The sequence below is a fragment of the Phacochoerus africanus genome, chromosome 15 (genome assembly GCF_016906955.1).
Source record: "Phacochoerus africanus isolate WHEZ1 chromosome 15, ROS_Pafr_v1, whole genome shotgun sequence".
Taxonomy (NCBI): Eukaryota; Metazoa; Chordata; class Mammalia; order Artiodactyla; family Suidae; genus Phacochoerus; species Phacochoerus africanus.
Window position 1 is genome coordinate 1157182 of NC_062558.1, and position 8911 is coordinate 1166092.

The 8911-nt window shown below is 55.0% G+C and overlaps 1 protein-coding gene across 3 annotated transcripts in view; it reads right to left on the bottom strand.

Moving 5' to 3' along the window:
- The window catches only part of SEMA4D (semaphorin 4D), a 122187-nt gene extending 116044 nt beyond the window's left edge, over positions 1 to 6143 (bottom strand). For 2 of the 3 annotated variants that reach the window (XM_047761734.1, XM_047761735.1), the window contains exon 1: positions 6014 to 6143. The gene's annotated coding sequence lies outside the window, so the exon portion shown is untranslated. The remainder of the gene's footprint in view (positions 1 to 6013) is intronic. The other variant, XM_047761727.1, reaches the window with a different exon arrangement.
- Between the last annotated feature and the right edge of the window lie 2768 nt (positions 6144 to 8911).

Sequence of the window (8911 nt, forward strand, 5' to 3'; positions counted from 1 at the left end):
CCAAACTCCAGCCTCACTTGCCTGATGAGCCCCTCACCACCTGCACCTGCACAGCAACGAAGCTCATTGGTACTCTCTGGAGAGCTCGCCAGCCTCCCGAATTGCCCACAACTGCTCTGCCCATAGACAGCCCACCTCAGGTGGATGCCCACTCCATCCCTCAGATGGCCTAAGCCAAGAATCTCGGGGTCCCCTTGGACTCCTCTACTGCTCCAGCCATGCACCTGGCTCCACCCCCACCACACACCCAGCATCCAAAACCGGCAGGGGGCCGCCCCTCTGCTCTGGCCACACCCGCCCTCTGACCTCTGCTGAAGTGTGCCCGGATGTCCCCCGGCCCCTGCCTCCCCATCATTCCTCACTTCATCCACCAGCCACCTGATTTCAAATCTCAAACACCCCCCCAATTGTTGACTCACTTGAGCACCTGGGAGCACCCTGTGAGCTCCCGAGCACCCACGCTTTCTCCAGAGCACTAGGGCCCCGATATGGGACGTATTCTTTTTTTTTTTTTTCCTTTTTTTTAGGGCTGCGCCTGGAGCATACGGAAGTTTCCAGGCTAAAGGTCGAGTCAGAGCCTCAGCTGCTGGCCACGGCCACAGCCATAGCCACAGCAAGGCCAGATCCAAGCCGCATCTGCTACCTACACTGAAGCTTGCAGCAACGCTGGATCCTTAATGCACTGAGTGAAGCCAGGGGCTGATCCCACATCCTCACAGATACTCGTCCAGTTCATTACTCCTGAACCACCACGGAATCTCCCCGGGACATATTCTGATGTATTTCCTCTCCTTAGACCTCCATCACCCTCTACTTGATGGTAAGCACCAAGTTGGCAGGGCCTTCTGTGTCTCGGTTTTTTGCTGTAATTGAAGTTCAATAAGCACCTGCGCGGGGAAGCGGTGCGTGTCCATGAAGTTGACAAATCCGCAAGTTGGAAGAGGCCTTGAAGGCATCTAATTCCTTTACCTCAGGAAACACGGATGCTGGGACCTCACCTACAAAGGACCCAGACCTCCTCTGTTACCCAAATGCCTGGACAATGCAGCTCATCTCTGAATGGAAAACTGGCCCTGCGCTTACGCCCTTTCTGATGGCAGGCGGCTCCCAGCCAGGCTCAGAGCAGACTCCTGGCCCAGAGCAGGTCCACCTTGCCGCTGGCCCAGCTGTGCCCTTCCACAGCCACAGGAAACACGAGTAAACAGCAAACAAAACTCCCAAACACATGATGAGAACAAAGTAGGGTCCAGCTGAGGCCCTCATTCAGGGCAGGCCCCCCGGGAACACTGGGTCTTTGCAAACAACATCAAAACACATGTCAGGACCAAACAACACCCAAATGCTAGATCAAAGCGGATTGTATTCTGGTGCTTAAGCGACTCAAATTTCTTGCAATAGGACAGGAAGACAGGAAAAGAAAAAACAACCCTAGCCTTCCAGGCAACTTATACTTTTTGATTTTATGGACTGAGCGTTTTTTATGCTTTTGTGTTGGTTTCGATTAAAGTTACTTACTATATCCTCCACTCAATGAAAAAAACAGCAACTACTAAAAATGGGAGGAACAGCCCCACAGCAGCAGGCCATTCAAGCGGCAGGGGAAATCCACCCACCAAGGCCCTGGACCGTCTTCACTTTTGTTTGTGGGCCAAGCCCCACGGAAGGGAATGTGCTTCTCCACTTAAACAAGGGTCTGAGCGGAGGGCTTTCTCCATCCCAAGGCCCCAGCCCAGACTGGTGCCTTGGCTTACTGCCCCCTTAAGGGATGATGTTTCTGTTTAATTTTCAGGGTTTGGGTCTTGGCCCCCCTACTGCCGAGGTCAGGGCACTGATGTCTCTTTTTCATGGCCCACAGAGCACATACTCACAGCATCAGTGACTGTTGATTCAGTTAAGCCACATCATCCATTCTTAAGTCATGTAGGAACATGAATTCCTACAAATGACATCCATTTAAAATACATTTATATTTAGTTATAAATTTAATATCTAAAATAGGATATTCTATTCCTTAGTGGAGACACCTTCTTTAAAATTAATTCTATCATCACAGGAGTTCCTGTTGTGGCACAGTGAAAACGAATCCAACTAGCATCCACGAGGATGCGGGTTTGATCCCTGGCCTTGTTCAGTGGGTTAAGGAGCTGGCATTGTTGTGAGCTGTGGGGTGGGCTAGCAGCTATAGCTCCGATGCAGTCCCTAGCCTGGAGCCTCCATATGCCACAAGTATGGATGGCCCTAAAAAGCAAAATTATATTAAATTAAATGAATTCTATCATTACAAAAATAATTTCACTGTAAAAGAAAGCAACCACACAAAAGTACGTGGGGCTAAGAGTATGGGTTCCTCTTTCTCCTCTCTCCCCTCCCCCTTCTTGACCCTCCCTCAACACACAAACACACGCACTCTCTCTCTCACACACACACACACACACACACACACACACACACAAATCTTTCCCTCCCACCCTGTTGCTAGCTGCACAGTCACTCCTGCTCAGCGCTGTATCCCTAGAGCCTGGAGCAGTGCCTGCCTCACTCATCCACAGCAGGCACTCCAACGTCATCGGTTCAATCAGCCGTGTGTGGGTCCTTCCAGATGCTTCTACACTTTGCCACCTACACCTGCATAAATGGAATCACTCTATACAGTCCACACTAAGGAACAGTGTTTTCATTTAACTTGCCAGCGCTTCTTTTAAGGTACACCTCAGCCATTTCATGAAGTGAAGGATCCTGTGGGCATGTTTTTGGGGGGAAATGGGATTCTTAAATTATTAACTTTTTATGATAAAGAATTTCAGAATTACAAGTGGACAGAAGAGAATAACAAACCCTCAGGTACCCTCACCCAGAGCCAACAACCATCCATCCAGGGACAATCCTGCCCCCTCTGTATCCCCAGCCACCTCCCACCAGGGCTAATAGGAAACAAATCTCAAACGCTGTATCATTTCCTCTGCAAATACTCCAGCATCTACCCCTAAAAGCTAGACTGCTTTCACACATAATCATAACACTGTTATTAAGAAATATAATTGCTCCTCAAAATAATCATTCACTCAACAAATGTCCAACTGTCTCATAAATACCATAATTTTTGAAAGGAGAAATTCTTGGCTCAACTGCTGGTTGACCATATTTTGTCCAAAGCCTTCAATCCTGGGATGCTATGTACAAGCAACCGGGGGGAGGGGGCATAGTCTCCACTGTCACGGACAGCACCTGAAACTTTTACACCAAACCAGGGACTGTGCCCCACTGGAGGATCACAAGGGTAGCACCGAGGGCAGCTGATGGGGAACAGCACTTGGGTGGCTGGAATGCCTGGCACAGGTAGGGCACCACCAGGTAAACATCCGTGCGTTCAGGAAGGGTCAGGCAGCTAGAAAGTGAGCCACTTCAAGGAATTGGGATGATCCAATTTGCTTATCCCAAAGATCACTTTAATTGGCGTGCGGAAAAGTGCCACCCCAGCTCTGGGCGAGGCCCACTCACGCTGCTTCCACCTGACTCAATTAGCAGATATTTCCTCCTAATAAATCTCCACTTCCCCACATCACTTCTGGACAGCAAGCAGGCTGCAGCAGCTGTGAGTCGAGCTGAATCTCCAGGGCAGAGGAGCCTGCCTGACTGGCCCGCTCTTGGGTGACACCCTGAGACATCCCCACATGGCCACGGGCCCAAGTGGCACAGGTGGAGCTGGGGAAGCCACACCTGCCAAGGCCAGGGTGGACAGCAGTTTTTCTTCCAGCAAATTCATCTGTACCTTTTTACACAGCCAGCTTCACCCCATGGCCACCCTGCATGCCTGGATGGCTGGCTGGTCCCTGCCGTCAGTCCCAGAAGAACCTGGGCGTGGGGGACTGGGAGCCCAGGGCTCCACTACCTGCACATCATCACCAAACAAATCCTTAGCACGAGGGAAGGGTCGCGGTTAATTCTGGAACCATCAGGAAGCCAATGCACTTGCACAGCAGCAGAGACCTAACCCTGGCACACTGGGATGTCTGGTGTGTGTGGGGGGGGGAAACGTAAGTCCCAACCACCAACCCAGGAGTTCTAGCTCCAGGCTCACCACACAGGTCAAGCGGGTCTGGAGAAAGATCCTGGCCACCCTCCTGGCCGCACCCATCCCTTCTCCACCATTAGAAACAGAACCCAGCAGGAAGAGGGGGAGGCGAGGGCCTGGCCCTGCTCGGTGTGGGAGAGGCAGGCTCCCTCTAGAAGCAGAGAGGACCGCTGAGAAAACCATTGATCTGTGCAAGGCAATATTGATTCTGCTGTGTGCCGGCACCAGCGGAGGGTCCTCCCCCCTCCCTCAGAGCCAGCCATTAGCGTGCACGCCCAAGCACGGGCCTAGACATCCCTGTCTGGCGTGGGGAAGATGCTTGAGATGAAATCCGCCTTGGCTAACCCACAGGGAACGAAGCACAAGTGAATGATGTCATTAAGATCACCTCCCTGGCCCCCAGACCCACAGGACAGCTGTGTGGCATGACCTTGCACCCCAGTTCTCAGTCGGGATAGATGCGTCACCTGCCAGGACCCTGGGGAAAGCTGTCAGAGGACCCCGGTCCCCAGTGGAGGGGTCTCTGCCAAGTTGCATTTCCCAGCAATCACAGGGAGTCGGTACCACTGCCATGCCAGTTAGTGGTCCTATAATACGCTGCAAGAGTGGCCCTGGGCAGAGCTGCCTCTCAGTGCTAGCAATTAGTTTCTATTTATTTGGTTTACCTGCAAATATACCTATTTTTCAATCTGAAGATCTGGCCTCTTGGGGGAGTGGAGGGGACAATCCTAGTCCACTGAAATGCCCCACTGTGTCCTCACCATCCTCTCATTCCTGTAGGTTTTGTCCCTGGTGGGACCCTGTGCCTGGAGTACTCAGAGCAGGCCTGCTTTATTCCTCTTTATTCTTGCAGACTGTGTGCACAGACACCAACGGTTCAAGTGACAATTGGGGCATTATCTCGACCAGAATCCTGGCCCCAGTGCTGGCTGAGGCAGCCTGTTTCTGGGACACAGTAAACACTCCCAAATAACGGCGCCCAGGCAGCCAGAAGGCAGGCCCCAGGCCTGGGGTAGATCTGAGGTGACAGGCCACCGATGTCCCTTTACCCCCCTTGGAAAGGAAACTTCCACTCGGTGGTGGCGTCAAGTGGATTTGAATTGACTCAGAAGAGGGGCCAGCCACTTGGCCACAGTCCCTAGGTCCCGGATGTGCTTAACATAAGGGAAGGTTTTTTAAATCAAAAGCAGAAAAACTTTGCATGGCAAACGCTCCAGAAAGCAGGGCCCTGCCCTCGAGACAACAGGCCTCATTTTCCGCTAACTGCCCATCCAAAGACTCCCCCTCACCCAGCCACCCAATACTAAATCAAATAAACGAAGACGAGCACCAGGACCCAACTCTCCTTTCCATGTTTGCACTGGCAAAACCCCAGTGGATTCAGCCTCTTGAAGCTCACCAGGCGGCTGCAACAGGTGCAGCCGGAGCTAAAGCTGCTGATTCTCCTTGGCTGTTCTAGAACCACGCAGCCAAAACCCTAAAGGAAGCCGAGGCCTGCAGCACTCACTGCCAGGGTCCCGACCTGCCCCACCTGTCTGAGTGCACGGCTCCGGGTCCAGTGCCCGGGGCCTCGGCCTCCGCGACAGAAATAGAAGCCACGGGGCCCAGTCGGGCCCGAATGGCCCAAGTGGGGCGGGGGCCTGGCAGACAGGAGCCGTGGGCCGGGCTGAACACGCCGCCCCCGGCCCCGGCCACCGTCTGCCGCGCGCCCCGAGCCCCCGGCGCCGCTGAGCCACCTGCGCGCGCCGGGGCAGGGAGCGAGCCGAGGAGGGGAGGGGTCTTGGGGTCCAGGAAGGGGACTCCGGGAGGGTCCGGGGGTCCGCGGAGGAGTCTAAGGGCTCCCGGGCGGGGCTCCTGGCGGGCTCTGGGGCCGTCTCGCCACCCCCGCGCACCTGCCCGGCTCGAGCCCTCCCTCCTCCACCCCCACCCCCTGGCTCCTACCTGGCTCGGCGTGTCCTGGCCGCGCGGCCCCAGCGGTGCCCGGCCCAGCGAGCGCGGGCGCAGGAATGGCGGCGGCGGCGGCGGCGGTGGCGGCGGCTGAGGCGGCCGGCTCCGAGGGGCGGCGCGGCCGGGCGGCGCGGGGATGCTGCGGCGCGCGAGGGCTCGGAGGCCGGCGCGTGAGGGAGGGCGCGGGGCGGCGCGTAGGCCCCTCCTCCGCTGCCCGCCTCCCCTTCCCGCCTCCTCTCTCCCTCCCTCTCCCCTCCCTCCGCCTCCCCCGAGCCGGGAGGAGAGCCCTCCTCCTCTCCGTCCCTCCCCTTCTCCCTCCCCTTTCTTCACCTTCCTTCACTCCTCCCCTCCCTCCGCCCCCTCCCGCTCCTGTCACCTCCCACCTCCTCACCTTCCCTCGGCCCTCCCCCCTCCCTCTCCTCTGCCCTCCCTCTCCTCCCCCTCCCTGCCCCAGGCCATCCCCTGCCCTGGCCAGGCCTCTGCTGGGTCCAACACCGCTTCCAATTAAGTGCCCAGTTGCCCCGTCTCCTCGCCACCTGCTAATGGACCAGAGCGCCCCTCCTGGGAGCCAGATCTTACACCACCCATTCCAGCAACACCCACCCCCCCCCCCCCCCAAATCTCCAAGGTTCCTGAAGCCCCAGGCCCTGGTGCAGCTCCACTAAAAGTGTGGCCAAAACTTGTGGGCTCCCAGAACACTTGATCCTTTGCTTCTAAGCAAATCTGATTTGGATAAGAACATTCCAAACCAAGCCCCGTGCCATTTTCCCAGGGGGAGGTGGGCAGGTACTAATCTAGGTTTTGCTGCAGTCCTTCTGTTTGTCCCTGTGCCAACTGTTGGCTGAGTGTTCACCATTCTCTACACCCCTGATGACACACGTTTATACTAACCCACAGGTTTGAGGACCTATGTGCCCTAGAAGATGGCTCCAAACCCTTCTACCCTGGAGGGATAAGTAATTGGCCCAGGAAGGTGGCTGGCCTGGCCAGGAAGCCTGCTGAGGGGTGCTCTCTAGGGAAAGGGGGACAGTTCCTGATGAAGCAGTCAGGATTTCCCTGCATGTAGGAGTCCCGGTGCATTATCTCCGGGCCTGGTTATAGATTCTCCAGGCTGCAGGCATCCTCCCAGGGCCCCTGAGACCACTTTCCTGATGCCCATGAGCCAGAGTCAGAGTTGAAAAATTAAGCCGTTCCTGGGAGTTCACGTTGTGGTGAAGTGGAAACCAATTCCACCAGTATCCATGAGGATGCTGTTTCAATCCCTGGCCTCACTCAGTGGGTCGAGGATCTGGTGTTGCTGTGAAGATGCAGCTCAGATACTGTGGCTGTAGAGTAGGCCAGTAACTGTAGCTCTGATTTGACCCCTAGCCTGGGAATTTCCATATGCTGTAGGCACAGCCCTAAAAAGCAAAAAAACAAAAACAAAAAAACAAAGCTGTTCCTAAGTGATCAGTGATGGGCCCAAGAGCCTCCCTTCCCTTTAGGGGCCTCCTAGCTTTCTCTGCAGGGGCTCCAAGGGCCAGACCTGAGGGCCAGTAGCCCAACACCAAACCAGCAAAGCAAAGAGGGCAAAACTAGTGCAGAGGGTGCAGGTAAGGGTGAGGGGGAGCTCAGCCCCTCTCCCTCAGTGGGTGGGGATGGTGACCTGGCATCTGGAATGTGATAGACGCCAGTTTGAGTCTTAAATCTTGGCTCTGATGCTTCCAAGTTGACCTTGTGAGCCCTGTCCTGACCTTCCCAAGGTGAGGGTCATGTCCCGGGGCTGCTGAACGTGGAGAGACTCTCGGGTAAAGTCATGTGCCCTACCTGCATTATTGGTGACTGTATGGGAAAGACACAGGGGAGAGGTCCTTCCCCAGCTTTCTTCCAGTGGGAGAAGGCTGTGGACCTGCGTTTCCCATCCCATTTGGATTAAAACTTAAACAGGTATTGCAGAGATAGGGGGCGCTCCTGTGTTCGTCGCCAGTCGGACACGTCAAGAACACGGTGCCCTTGCTTGTGGGTCTAAGGACAGCGACCAGCAGGCCCTGGGAGGGTGACTGATGCATGGGGAGCCTTCAGTCTGGAAGGTCAATGTGTGGAGCACAAGTCGGCGGAATCCAAATATTTGCAAAACTGTCCGGGAAGAAGGATTACCCTGTGGGGTTATGAAGGGCAGAATGAGGACAGATGGGTAGAAATTAGATTAGGGAGTCGATGTCCTCCCACTTGTAAGCACTTTCTGGCAGATCTGTCTGCCGGAGGAGCTGGCCACCCCTGGAGGAGCACGTCTTACAGGGCCAGCGTCTAGACAGTTTCTGGGGCCACCGGCGGGAACCTGCTGGAGGGCGCCTGCAGCAAGGATGCTGTGGAACCTCTCCCAGCTCTTAGACCATGCGTTGTGGTCTCTAATAAAGCAACCACAGCCCTGCCTGCTCCCTCTGCGGTGCCAAGGGCAGGGAAGAGACTGACCTAGCACACCTGAGCTGGAGTCCATGCTTCCGGTTTCAGCACCTTGGAAAGGCAACGTAAACCTCTCTTAGCCGGTTTTCTCCTTTGTACGAAGGAGATAGGAGAGGATCCAATATGAGATGACAGCCCTTTCCCACCACCCAGCACCTGGGAGGGACGCATCCAGGCCACACAAGGTGACCCAGTTTGTCTTTTCATTCTTAATTTTTTTTTTAATTTTTTTTTTTCCTTTTTGGCTTTTTAGGGCCACACCCTCAGCATATGGAAGTTCCCAGGCTAGGGGTTGAATTAGAGCTGTAGCCCCTGACCTACACCACAGCCACAGCAACACGGGACCCAAGCCACATCTGCAACCTACACCACAGCTCATGGGAACTCCCCCTAAAATGATTCTTAATATTTTCTTATTAAAGCTTATCTGTACATATCTGAAATAGGACA